This window comes from Cuculus canorus, unplaced genomic scaffold, assembly GCF_017976375.1.
Source record: "Cuculus canorus isolate bCucCan1 unplaced genomic scaffold, bCucCan1.pri scaffold_79_arrow_ctg1, whole genome shotgun sequence".
Taxonomy (NCBI): domain Eukaryota; kingdom Metazoa; phylum Chordata; class Aves; order Cuculiformes; family Cuculidae; genus Cuculus; species Cuculus canorus.
This window is the reverse complement of record NW_026527852.1, coordinates 144,613-157,281: the sequence shown is the minus strand read 5'-3', so window position 1 is coordinate 157,281 and position 12,669 is coordinate 144,613.

Below are 12,669 nucleotides of genomic sequence, written 5' to 3'. Positions count from 1 at the left end.
GGAGACAGGACAAGAGCCCATCTTCAGCGCTTTCAGGCCATGAGCTCCAGCTGAGAAACTTCTTCTCAGCTCCTTTCAGGAAGGGACCTCAGATGTTTCCCATCCAATTTTTGATGCTAGAAGGGGATTGGGGGGCCAGAACTCGGATTTTTAGGGCTAGAGCACTGATTTTGGGGATCAGAACTCCCATTTTGGGGGCCAGAAAGCACAGGTTTGGGACACAGCCCCCATTCCCAGACCCCTGCCTTTGATCTCTGCTTTTCTCAGTGTCCACAGCCCTCTGGCTGGGACAGAACTGCCATTCTTGGCGCCAGAATTCAAATTCTTGGGAGCAGAACTCCCATTCTTGGGGCCAGAATACAGACTTTTGGGGCTGGAACTCCCATTTTTGTACACAGACACTGATTTGGGGGCCCAAACTCCCATTTTGGTGGACAGAACACTGATTTGGGGGCCAGAACTCCCATTTTTGGGGGGCAGGATGTTGATTTTTGAGGTCAGAACACCTAGTTCTGGTCCAGAGCACCAATATTTGGAGTCAGAACACTGACTTTTGTGGCCAGAACAGCGATTTTTGGGGACAGCACATGGCTATTGAGGGGACCAGAAAACCAATTTTGGAGCAAGTGCACTAACTTTTAGGGCCAGAAGTGCCGTTTCTGAGGCCAGAACACAGATTTTGGGGTCCAGAAATCCCATCTTTGGTGCCACAAGACCCCTTTTTGGGACACAGCCCCATTCCCAGATCCCTGGCTTGGATCCCTGCTCTGCTCAGTGCCCACAGACCACTGATTTTTGGGGGGGCAAGAACACCCATTTTTGCGCACCGGCGCCGACTTTTGGGCCAGAACACCGATTTTTCGGGGCCAGAACACTTTCTCTGGGGGCCAGAACCCCAATTTTACAGCCAGAAAACCTATTTAGGGGCAAGAGCACCAAACCTTGGAGTCGGAACACTGATTTTTGAGGCCGGAATTCCTATTTTCGTGGCCAGGACACTGATTTTTGACGCCAGAACACTGATCTGGGGAGCAGAACACTTTGGGGGGGGGGGGGATTGGGGGATTGGCGGGATAGACCCCCTGGCTTTGACCTCTCCTTTCCTCAGTGCCCACAGCCCCCTGAGTGGGGCCAGAACTGCCATTTTGGGGCCAAACCTGCCATTTTAGGGGCCAGACTCCCATATCTGTTTTGGCCAGAACACTGTTGTTTGTGGCCAGAACATCACTTTTAGGACCACTATTTTGGGCCAGAACTGCCATTTTGGAGCAAGAGCACTAACTCTTAGTGCCACAAGTGCCATTTTAGGGGACAGAGCACGGATTTTGGGGTCCAGAAATCCCATCTTTGTGCCAGAAGACCCCTTTTGGGGTCAGAGCCCCCATTCCCAGCCCTGCCTCAGCCCTGCGCCCAGCGCCCCATGCCTTCAGCTGCTGACTTTATTCCACGAGAAAGAGAGAGTTTAGAGTCGCGCAACTTTCGTTTCCAGAGTCTCCTTAGAACACCCCAACTCCCAGAGCCCTGGCTGTGACCCCTGCTTGACTCAGTGTCCACAGCCTCCTGGTTGCGGCCAGAATACATATTTTGGGGGGACGCAACACTGATTTTTGAGGCCAGAATACCCATTTTTGGGGACAGAATACCGGTTTTTAGGGCCAAAACACTGATTTTTAGGATGGGAACTCCCGTTTTGGGGGACAGAACACCCATTTGGGAGCCCGAGACCCCATTCCCAGAGCCCTGGCTTTGATCCCTGCTTTTTTTCCGTGCCCACAGACCCCTGGTTGAGGTCAGAACACTGATCTTTTGGGGCAAGAACACTGAGTTTTTGCAGAGGAACACCGGCTTTCGGGCCAGCCCCGCCGGAATGCCCCGCACTAAGGGTCCTCGCCATCTCCCCAGCCCTGGCCGGGATGCCCCGCATCAAAGATCCCCTTTCCCCGCCATCAACGGCCGGGATGCCCCGCACCAAAGATCCCCTTTCCCCCCCATCAACGGCCGGAATGCCCCGCACCAAAGATCTCCTTCTGCCCCCATCAACAGCCGGGATGCCCCGCACCAAAGATCGCCTTCTTCCCCCATCAACGGCCGGGATGCCCCGCACCGAGCTGCCCCCCCATCACCAGGCAGGATGCCCCGCACCGAGGGTCCCTGCTGCCCTGCAGCACCAGCCGGGATGCCCCGCACCGTGTGGCCCCTGCATCCTCCATCACCAGCCAGGATGCCCCACGCTAAAGACCCTCTCTGCCCCCCTCCCCAGCCGGGGTGCCCCACACCGACGATCCCCTTCTCGTCCATCACCAGCCGAGATACCCCACTCTGAGGGTCCCCTTCGTCCCCATCCCCTTCCCCAGCCGGGGTGCCCCTCACCGAGGGTCCCCCTTTCCCCAGCCGGGATACCCCGCACCGAGGGTCCCCCTTTCCCCCTTCCCCAGCCGGGCTGCCCCGCACCGAGGGTCCCCCTTTCCCCCTTCCCCAGCCGGGCTGCCCCGCACCGAGGGTCCCCCTTTCCCCCTTCCCCAGCCGGGCTGCCCCGCACACGCCGCCGCCACTCACCATACAGAGGCAGCCGAGGGGTGGCGGCGCCTCTCCCGCGCGGTGGGACGCGCCTCCGGCCGCCGCAGCCCCTTCAGCGCCTCACGCCGCGCCCCGCGCCCCCGAGCCCGCACGGCGAGACCCCGGGGGCGAACGGGCGGGACGGGGACCCTCCCGGCGCCGCAGGTGCGGGCGGAGCGGGCCGAGGTGCCCTTCCGCGCCGGCGGGGCTGCGGGAGGCGGCGGCGAGGCGCTCGGCAGCCCACTGCGGCGGGGCCGCCCGGCACGCGGCGAACGGCCGCGATGGGCGGAGCCCCCGGAGCCGCGCTGCCCCCCCGCGGCCCCGCCGGCGCGGACCGCCCCCCGGCACCGGCCCGGAGAGGGAACGGTGATGGCAGAGAAGGGCCCCGCGGCGGTGGAGCAGAGTGTGGAGTCATAATAAGACTGGGGAGGAGAAGGGCGATTGTGAAGACATGGAAGTGCGGGAACAGTGAATGGTGCATTGTGGTGCCATAGAAAGGCCAGGGAAGAGCAGGGCTGATTGATAAGTCATGATAAGAGTGGGCAGTAAAAGGCCAATAGTGGAGTCATCGAAGTACAAGGAAACTGAAGAGAGAACTGTGATGTCATAGAAGAGCCGGGTCATAGCAAGGCAAATTGTTAAGTCATAATACGACTGGGTAGTATAAATGCCAGATGTGAAGTCATGGAAATGCAGGGACACTGAAGAGAGAACTGTGATAAAAGGTCCAGGTGACTGCAGGGCAAATTGTTAAGTCATAGTAAGACTGGGGAGTAGAAGGGCCAATTGTGAAGTCATCGAAGTTCAGAGTCACTGATAAGAGAACTGTGATGCTATAGAAGAGCCAGGTCATAACAGGGGAAATTGTTAAGTCATAATGAGAGTGGGTAGCAAAAGGGCCTATTGTGAAGTCATCAAAATGCAGGGAAATTGAAGAGCGGATTGTGATGTCATAGAAGGGAAAGGTGACAGCAGGGCAAATTGTTTATTTCATAGTAAGACTGGGTTGTAGAAGGGCCAATTGTGAAGTCATTGAAGTGCAGGGACATTGAAGGGAGAATTGTGATGTCATAAAAGAGCCAGGACATAGCAGGGCAAATTGTTAAGTTGAGGAGATTGATGACACGGATTCCGATATCTTGGATCAAAGACCTTTATTGCTCTTAGCGAGCTCCTTATATACACAATGTTATGTTGCATCTAAAACTTGGCATCATTTGATTGGTTACAAACAACTGTTCACGCGGGTAAGTTTATACTACTATGGGTTAGTTGCTACTGTCCACACGCCTAGATCAAATGCTTACTTGGTTAGTTAGCTTTGCATATTTTACATGCTTTTCCCCTAAGTTATCATGATTTCTACTTTTCTAACTTAGACCTCCCTCTCAGCTCCTGGGCATACAGCCATAGCTTACTGTTGCTATCTGTTGGTTCCTCTTACTGCACCGTTCACGGCCCTTCAAGGGCATCGTGGCCTTCGTTAATAGAAAATGTTTCTACACATCACTGCCCCATTACCGGCATCACCATCACTGCCCAACACCAGCATCACTACCGGCGAGCTGGATCTGGCCCTGGGAAGGAACCGCGGCCACCCCGGGAGGCGAAGTTGGGGCTGGCTGAGAGCAGAAAACTCAACTCACACCCAGAACGGAGTGGGCACCACTGGCCAGGGCTGACATGCCCACAAAGATTTCAGAGCCTTCCCCACTGAGGTGAGAGGATGCAAAGTACAGAATTACAGGGGTATCCTTTCTCCTTCAGGGACAGCTCTGAGATTCCCAGAAGACAAGTCCTGCTTTCCAGGACTGGGCTGTCCTTGTGTTTGTTTTACTTCAGCAGGAACAAGAGTGGAGTGTCCAGGAAAACCCCACTGCCTCATCACATTCAAGAATATTGTGTGAATTTATCATTTTGATAGCTACAAACCAAGGTAGTGCACATTCAAACTACAAAGACGGGTTGATTAAATTGCGAATGGAATTCTCATCACATGTCCTATGGGTCCCTCCATCCAGGGCCCCAAAATGCCAGTGACAGGGTGACACAGAGTCAGCAGAAGATGCCACCTGGGGAGGATCGGTCTTCCCCAATGATTAGATCTGCTGCTACAGATCAGAAATCCCCCCTGTAGCACTCGGGGCATTCCAGCATCCCTGGCAGAGCCATCACACATCATTTCATCCCCCTTGATCCCTGCTGGTCCTGAGGCCGATGTGGCTGACCAGCAGCCCTGCTCCTGGAGCCGTCTCTGTGCTCGGGAGGAGCTGCTCACACACCCCTGGCTGCCAGCCTTGCTGCCCAAAACCCTCGCTGTGCTGCCCAAAGCCAGGAAAAGCATCCCGCTCCACAGGGACCCACAGCATTGTGTGCCCAGGTGGCCAAGAAGGCCAAGAAGGCCAATAGGAATCAGGTTTGTGAGTGGTTTCATGGGAAGGAGCTGGTCACCCATCAGAGATTAAAACTCAACCAAAGAAAGAGACCAGAGAAACTCTTTTAGAGAGGAGCAGAAAGAAACATTAGGGCTGATCTCTGTTTAAACCGAGGGGTTTGGAATTCTGGAGACTGGAGCTCCCCATAGACTCAGCTCTTCAAACGAAAACATCCTTTAACATTAGATCCTGATCCTGACAGGAATATTACAGACTGCCCCATCTCTTCTTTGCAATTGCCTGAAGCGTTTGCTTGTCCCTGTCCAGTTCTCTTCCGTGATTACAAAGTGTGTTTTAATCTGACAATCAGTGCTACAAACCAGGAGCCAAACACCTCTTCTCTCAGAGATGAGAAAGAGCAGTCACAGACAACGCAGGCACCAGGAGAAGCCTTCGGGTCTGGGAGAGGTTTAAAAAGTGAGGACTTCTGAGCATCTGTTTTCCAGCTGCCAACAACAGCTGGAGAAAAAGTCTGGTTTTGACCAGCTGGATAACCACTGCTAACGGCCAAACCCCAGTACAGGATGTTACGCTGCAGGCTTCAGTTTCGGAGCTAAACCCAAAGGACCGAATGCCCTCCCTCCTGCCACGGGGCTGCTGTACCACACATCCCTGGCTCCTCCAGCTCCTGCCCAGCTCTGTGGTGCCACGGAACCACATTCTGGACCCAGCCGGCCATCTCCCATCAATGAGGACACGGCTTTTAATCTCTGATAGGTGACCAAGCTCCTTTCCATCAAACCACTCACAAACCTGCCCCTCGCCCGCCTTCTGCTGGGGTGAGAGACTTCAGCTCCCACCATGCTTCAAGGGAGGGATCCAGCTCCCACCGTGCTTTGGGGTGAGGGTCTCAAGCTCCCACCATGCTTCAAGGGAGGGATCCAGCTCCCACCGTGCTTTGGGGTGAGGGTCTCAAGCTCCCACCATGCTTCAAGGGAGGGATCCAGCTCCCACTGTGCTTTGGGGTGAGGGTCTCAAGCTGTCTGTGTCTGCAGGTGCTGGAGTCAAGCTCCCAGCGTGCCATGGGGAGAGATACTCCTGATCCTAGCTTTTATTGGGTGACCATGTCCAGCTCTAAGAATGTTGAGGGGTGAAGGACACCAGTTCCCAGCATGCCATAGAGTGAACACCACCAGTTCCCAGCGTGCTGTGGGTGGAGGACTCCAACTCCTGCATGCAAGCCTGTTTTCCGTAGGAAATAAACCTGAAGAATGGCCTTTCTGCATTGCAATGGCCTGTGACTTTGGTGAGAATCATGAATTCCAAGTGTTATCCCTTCTGGAGACAGACTCTCTGAAAAGCCATGTGGATAACTTTCAGAAAATGAGGTTCCTTAGAGGAGGCTGAAAAGTTAGAAAAGTAATTCTGCCTTAGTTCAAAGCAGAACATTCACCCCTTCTTCTAGAGCTCAGCTCACTCCTACTGATATCTTCCAATGTACAACATACACATAGATTGCTGCTGCAAGATGCAATTGGCCTTCTTGGCCACCTGGGCCACTGCTGGCTCATGTTCCGTCACCTGTCAACCAAACCCCCAGTCCTTCTCCACCAGGCAGCTTCCCAGCCACTCTTCCCAAGCCTGTAGTGCTGCCTGGGGTTGTTGTGTCCCAAGTGCAGGACTCGGCACTCGGCCGTGTTGAACCTCATCCCATTGGCCTCAGCCCATGGATCCAGCCTGTCCGGATCCCTCAGCAAAGCCTCCTTCTAGGGGCAGGGGCACAGCAGGGACCCATCTGCGGGGCTTGAGGGGTCTGTGCTTCCCAGGGCACCCTGCAAGGACTGGGGGGAACAGGCTTTCCAGGGGCACAAAGGTACTCGCCCGACGCCCCGCCAGGAAGGAGAAAAACAACTCTACAGTTTCCCCTGGCTGTAAAGCGGATCCGAGCCCTCGTTCCCTTCTGCCAGGGCAGCAATCAGCCGGGACCCTTTCTCCGAGATGCTGCCAAGAAGAAGGTGTCCTCCACCAAGAGGAAGTTTTGATGCCTGGTGCCACAGTGATGCCACGATGGAATAAACTGTCAGCTCTGTGTCCAATGTGGCCTGGATTGAGTTTCTACGTTTTCCCATCCAAAGCCTCTGATTTCTTGATGTGCTGGGAGGTGTTTGCATGCCCTGTGGCCTCACCAACTCCTCTCATTTGCCCCCCTGGCAGGGGGAAGCTGGGCTGGGTGGGATGGCTCCCGGTCCTGCATCCTGCGTGTCCCCCTGCCTGGTGTGCAGCAGGGCTGGCACCAAGCTCTACTGGGCAGGGGGGGTCTTCCCACCCACAAGGCTCTGCAAGCGGGACTATGCAGTGCCAGAGCCCCCGGCTGCAGAGCTGCACTCACGGCACTGGTGTGAGGGGCCTGGGACAGCCAAAGGGAGTGGTGGGACACCCCTCAGGTACCCCCTCCTCATGTCCCAGCTCTCCTCTGGCAGCTGCTGCACACGGAGCACCGGGTAGGGCTCTGCCCCGCCTGAGAGGGGGCTGGGATTGGGATGATGGTGCCAGCATGAATGGGAACGGGATCCAAAGGTGAGCTGGGGCCAAAGCTGGGCCCCATGCGAGCTGGGAACCACAGAGCCTCTCCTCCTCTGTGGGAGGCTGCATCGGGAAACCAAGGGCTAACAAGCAGGCTAAGAACAAGGATCCTTTTGTGGAGGACATTGCATGTGTGGGTTCATCCTTGCATTACTTTAATGTGCGCCCCTTCCCTTGGTGCCTCCAGCCCAGAAGCATGATGATGCACAAGCACTTAACAGATGGTTTGCAAAATACAAATACAAAGGACCTTGGAAAAACTCAAGTACACCAGGCACATGGCTTCTTTCCCCCTCTTTGTTTAGTGCCCTTCCCTGCAGGGCATAAAGAAACACTTTTGAAAAGAGGTTTTAAAAAGAGTTTACCTTATCTCTTTCAAAAAAGGTCATGAGATTGCCCTGTATTTCATGGGGGAGCTCAGAGTTTCAGGGGAGGAATTCTCAAAAGGAATGCTAAATTTACTAAATGTCCCTTCTCTCAGGCCTGAAAAAGAATTTGGAGTTCAGGGGTTAAAAAGCAAACAGAACCCCCCAGACCATCCATCAGCCCGGCTAAAGATCCTCTTTTGCTTTTTAAACTGTTTGGATTTAATTTCCTTGAGAGGTCCAAATGCCACCAGCTCTCCTCAGCTCCCGTGCTGACAAGAACTGTGCTTCCAATATGAAACAAATAAAAGAAGAGCAAATTCAAAACCAGAAATCTGCCAGCAGCTGCAATGACGACTTTTTCAGGCAGACTTTATGCAGCAGTGAGGATCAGGAAAACATAACTCTCATTTGGATTCCTCTGCAGGTCCCCCCACCAACACAACGGTACATCACATCATAAAGTGTTGCTAATATTACAGATTAATTAATGGTTTACAAAGCATCAGCAGAGCAATTGCTCGTTCCGTCTACCTGTAGAGCTCAAAGTCCTTTAAAAAGTCACCAGAAAGTTAACTTCATAGGTGCTGAAACTGAGTTGTGGACGGCAGACACAAGTTGCCCCAAGTCACCTTCAGGCTGGAAGCAGCCCGTGGCTCTGGCCATCAGGGCACCCAGCATGGAGGAAGATCAGCTACACCCCTCCCCAGCTCCTCCAGAACTGCTGTTCCTGTTGTCTGCTCAAGTTCGCTCCTCCATGGTCCTTCAGCCCCATGTAGGTGCCAAGTCTCTGCCTGGGCCTGCCCTGAATTGTGCCCTGGAACAGCACGCCTCCCAGCATTTTGTCCCCCGTTGTCCTCTGAGCTTCTGACTCGCTTGAGGGCCACGTAGGGCACATTGGTGTCCTCAGATGTCCCGCACTTGCTGCCACTTGCTTGTTGCTTTCTGCTGCCCGTTGGCTGCCCACTGCCGCCCAGCGCTGCCCCGTCCCTGCCTGCCTTCCCCTCCTGCAGGGTCTGGGGGTGCTTTGCCACCTGGCAAAACTGGATGTTTTCCTGTGGAGAGGTCTCCTGCATCTCACGGCTGACGGCTGGCGCGGGACGCTTGCCCTGTTTGCCACCCGCCTTGCCCAGTCTGGGCTCCCCTTGGCTGGAGGTGACAGCTGGAGGCAGTGGCACGCAGGACAAACCCACCCGGGGCTGCCTCCACAGCTCCTCCTCTCCCAGTTGGTCCATGCGTGGTGGAAGAGGCTGAGGGGCAGCCGGGGGGCTGGCCAGGGGACTCGGCAGCGGGACGCACAGGGGGCTCAGCCGGGGCCACTGCAGGGGAGCCTCCAGGGGAGCCTTCCGGGGTCCCTCTGCAGGAGTCTCCTTTGGAGTCTCCGTAGGACTCTCCCGAGAAGGCTCCACGGGACCCGCTGGCAGCAGGGAGGGGAGGACCGCCGCCACTCCGCCCTGCAACGGGGACATGGGCCCCCACCGCAGAAGGGGTCGATGTCTCCCAGTATCGACACTGCCGCTCCTGCCACGGTGCAGCCGCTGTCTGCCCTGGACTCAGAGAGGTGATGGAGCTTGTTGAGGGTGATGGTTAAGTTGGGGACATCAGGGACGGTGTCCTTGCCGTCCCCCAGGCCCACAGCCACCGCTCCCTCCTTGGGGCAGCTGTTCTTCAGTACGTACCCAGAGAGGTTGGGGAGTTTGTTTGCAAAGGTGATCAACTGGGGCTGCTGAGATCATCGAGGACAGAGTCTGTGCCACCCGCGGGATTGAGTCCGGAGAGCACAGCGTCGGTGTTGGTGTCCTGCTGTGCAAAGGCTTTGGCGAGGGTGCCTGGCCCCTGATCAGCCATGGCTGTGGGACAGAGTGCCTCTCCCTCGGCCACGGCTGATGGCCCCAGCCCCATCAGCTGGGGGGGCACTGGCGTCCCCACCAACTCCTGCTGTCCCCAGTCAGAGGCAGGGTGACAGGGAGCAGCCACGACAGGGAGCTGCTCCCCACAGCGGACCTGGCCCGTGGTCAGGAGATGCCCCAGCTGTCCCGGGGCCCCCGTGGGACCTGGCTTCCCCTGCTGGGTGCCGGCTGGGTCCAGCTGGTGGGTGCCAGGTTGGAGCTGGATGGGCTCACAGGACACCGGCAGCCCCCGGACAGAGGGCAGCACCCAGGCAGTGGCCGCTGGTGGCACAGCTGGGGCGGTGACGCTCACGCTGGGCACTTCTGACGCCATCAGCACCGGAGAGGGAACCTCTCTGTTTGGGGGGAGCAAAGAGGTGTGATGGGGTGAAATCTCTTGAAAAACAGGAGAGGCGCCACTTGACTGGAAACTGGCAAATGTTGTCCCAGTCTTTGAGAAGGGCACTAGAGGTGACCCCGGTAACTACAGGCCTGTCAGTGTCCCTTCAGTGCCTGGTGATGCGATGAAGAACATTTCCCCAAACAAAAGGGAAGACAGCGCCTTGGGGTGCATCAGCACAGCACATCGCCAGTCGGGCGAGGGAGGGGATTGTCCTGCTCTGCTGCTCACTGGTGTGGCCCCACCTTGAGCACTGGGCGCACGTTTGGGTGTCAAAGGCTCTAAAGCTGCTGGAGAGCATCCAGAGGACGCTTCACCAAGTTGGTGAAGGGTTTAGGGGGGAAGTCCTGTGTCGAGCAGCTAAAGGCGCTTGATCTGTTTAGCCTGGAGAAGAGGAAACTGAGGGGAGACCTCCTCACAGTTACTGCTTCCTCAAAAGGGAAGGAGGAGGGGCAGGCGCTGAGCTCCTCTCTCTGGGGACCCATGTCCGGACCCAAGGGAATGGCAGGAAGATGTGGCAGGGGAGAGTTAGGTTGGACATCAGGAAAAGTTCTTCTCGCAGAGGCTGGTGGAGCCCTGGAACAGCTCCCCAGGGAAGCAGTGTCGCGGCCCGCTTTAAAAGAAGGGAGTTCTTTATCCCAGCCCAGAGCCAGAGCAATTCAGAATTACTCAGCGGTAGAGGTGTACGCTGGATCTTTTATTAAACAAGATGCATGGCCTTAAATCACTGGATACAAACGATCAAACAACCCTAACGAGACAGAGCATAGAAGGCAAAGCTGCAGCCACAAAAGTTACCGGAACAGCCTGTCAATGGCAGCGCTGCCAACGCGAACAATCTGCTGAACTGAAACAGCACCCGGAGCCCTAATGTTTCCTGGAGTCAAACCTAACATCAAACCAGCTCCAAGAGATGAGAGACAGTCACCACCTTAGGAACTCCACAGGTAGCAGCACGTGTTTCTTTGTCCGCTGGGTCACAGTGCCGAACCTGACAATATTCAAGAAGCATTTGACCAAAGCACTCAGACAGGAGTTGGATTCAATGATCTTTGTGGGTCCCTTCAAACTCTTTTGGACATTCTATGATTCTACACGTTAAACCTCTGACTGACCCGACCCACGTATAGGACCTTGCTCTTGGCTTTGTTGAATCTCATGATGTTCACAGCTTCTTATTAAACCTTTTCTTCATGATCTCCCTGCGTAATCTCGCTCTGTCCTGTGTGTGTCTGTGAAGTGAAAGGACTATGAGGCAGCTCCTGGGGTCTGGCGTGGATGGACTGGGTGCCAGCTGCTGGAGTCAAGCAGAGTGTGTAGGGACCCCTGGCTCGTTGTGCCACGTACGGGGGTGAGTCCCAGTGCGGCTCCTGGAGCGAGTGGGGGTCTGTGTCCCCTGCAAACCACCTAATGCCGGGCCCCGGCCTGAGTGAGGGGAGTGAGAGGCTCTGTGAGTGTCTGCACCTTCTCCAGAACTGGTGCGCATGGGCTGAGTGTGTGCACTCACCAGCAAACCTCACTCTGGCCCAGCTGGGCTCTAGAGGGACTGGGGTCCGCGCTGGACTCTCAGGTGGGCAGAGGGTCCGTTCCGGCCCCTGGGGAGATGGGCGAGCGTGGGGTGCCTGTGGGAGAAACGCGTGAGGGCTGCTCGTTTGCAGGGAGCAGCAGGACGGCCCTGCCAGCGAGCAGGACCCGTGGGGTGGGGGAGAGCGCTGGGAGCCAGGCAGGGGCACTGGGGACAGAGGGGCCGTGCCAGCACTCAGGGGATCCTTGACCGTGGCTGCGCTTGTGAGCACCGAGAGTGTCGTGGCTGCGCCTGCACCGGTGACCTGGCTCTGCCAGCCCAAGGGACGTGGCCGATGTTCCCCCAGCCCCTGTCCCCCCACAACCAAACCCTTAGCGACTCAGGACGCAGAGTTGCAGCGTCCAAGAGTTCCCGAGGCTCGTTGGTTCCTCCCTGGACGCGGTGCTTTCCTGTGCTCATGGGAGCAAAGAAGCAATTTATTTTTCCTTTCAAAGAGCCTTGCAAAGCCCTCAGTTTTCCTTCCTTCTTCAAAGCGCTGCAGCACAACGCGATGAGGAAGTGATAAAGAGCTCACTTTGGAGCCTTGGGAGGAACAAACCATAGAGAACTCTCAAGGCTCATTTCAAGCAGTGAGAAACCTTAAACTATGGAGAGGGAATATCCTTGCTGCATCCTGAGTTTGTCAGCTGCCCGCTATTTCTCAGTCAAGGAACAAGCGGATGCACTCCTGAAACTCAGCTGCTGTGCATTCTCGTAGCTTTATGTCTTTAATAACTATTGCCTCTTTTTTGCTTTTACCTTCCAAGTGTTTTCCTCACCATTCATTCCCTGAGCTTTTTGATGCATCCAATAGGAGAAAGAAAACAAAGGTACAAGAAGCTGTCGACTGCATTGGCCAATCAAGCTGATTCCCAGTGACATGATAAATCTTGTCATCCACAACGCAGCTAATTAAAAACACAAAAAATCGGGTTTC